Consider the following 1,552-nt stretch of genomic DNA (forward strand, 5'->3'; position numbering starts at 1 on the left):
ACATATATATAAGTATATATATATATGTATGTATATATATATATGTATATATGTTTATATATATATGTATATATATGTATATACATATATATATGTATATATATATGTACGTATATATATATGTACATGTATATGTATATATATATTATATATAAGTATATATTTATATATATATATTATATACATGCATATATAAGTACATATATATATATACGTATATGTATGCATATATACATACATACACACGCACACAAACATACATACATACATACATACATACGTACGTACATACATACATACATACATACATACATACATATATACATACATACAGATACCTGGCCTTTTGGTCATCATGCCTCCCTCTCGAAATATTGCTTTGAGTTTTACACTTCAAAATTGGGAGGAATCCTCTAACGAGGGCTTCATTAATATTAACTCCTCCCTTACACATGGGAAATATACAGACTGTCAAAATCTTGCCCTTAATAGAATTAAGTTGGCGTCATTTGTTCATGTGTGTCCAAGAAAGAAGAGAATTTTTTTAAAGAAATAAATAAATAAATGACACAAAAGTAACATATATTAATAAAACTGAAATCAACCCTAACCCTAATTGTCGTATCCTGATCTGATTTAAATCAGTTTCTTAGTCCTATAGATTATTCATTCCAGTTACTCACTGAGAATAAAAATATTACAGATGATTGCTATGTATTTCATTACATTATGGCGTTAAAATGAGAGAATCGTTAGAATGTTGATAAAGAATAGCTTGCGGTATTTCTTCCGGTTTTTAAAATTCTGAATTCAAGTCTCAGCAAGATGAACTTTGCGGTTCGTTCTTTTGGGCTTGATAAAATAAAGTACCCGTTGAGTATTGGTGTCAATATAATCGATAAACCCCATTCCGCTACACTTGCTGGCTTTGTTCAATAATTTCAAAGAATTCATATTTAAAGTGGTGAAACGGCTGGATTATTAGTGCATCGGACAAAATGCCTAGCGTAATTTCTTCTACCTCCTTACTTTCTGAGTTCAAAGAATGCTGATGTGAACTTTATCTTTTCTCCTCACGGAGTCGATATATAGTACCAATCAAGTACTAATGTCGTTACTTACTTCCGTGCAGACATTTATGTATGTCTATAAGAGTACGAAGAAGCGAGGATTAAAATTAAGATCAGTGAATTTATTTCCAACATGTTCTTATAGACTAAAACATGAAAGGTATGAAACTTTTTCTTGAAGGAAAGTTCTTCCTTGAAGTCTTTGGGAGTAAAAGACACCCAGAATGATTTCAGCAGTGTATAATTTGACGTCATACAAACTACAGTGAAATTTAAATATACTGCTATATACATATACGTATAATATGTGGCTAAAGAGAATCTGCCTTTAATTCAACAGCGCCTGATGGTGTGAATTCTAATCGAAATTTCTGATGTTCCGTAAGGTACTTTGCGAACAATACCCAATATATTTCTCAAGGAACGTGTGTTCAACTTATATAAATATAAGCATATAATAAGCATATATATATATATATATA

Source organism: Octopus bimaculoides, chromosome 2 (assembly GCF_001194135.2).
Source record: "Octopus bimaculoides isolate UCB-OBI-ISO-001 chromosome 2, ASM119413v2, whole genome shotgun sequence".
Classification (NCBI taxonomy): domain Eukaryota; kingdom Metazoa; phylum Mollusca; class Cephalopoda; order Octopoda; family Octopodidae; genus Octopus; species Octopus bimaculoides.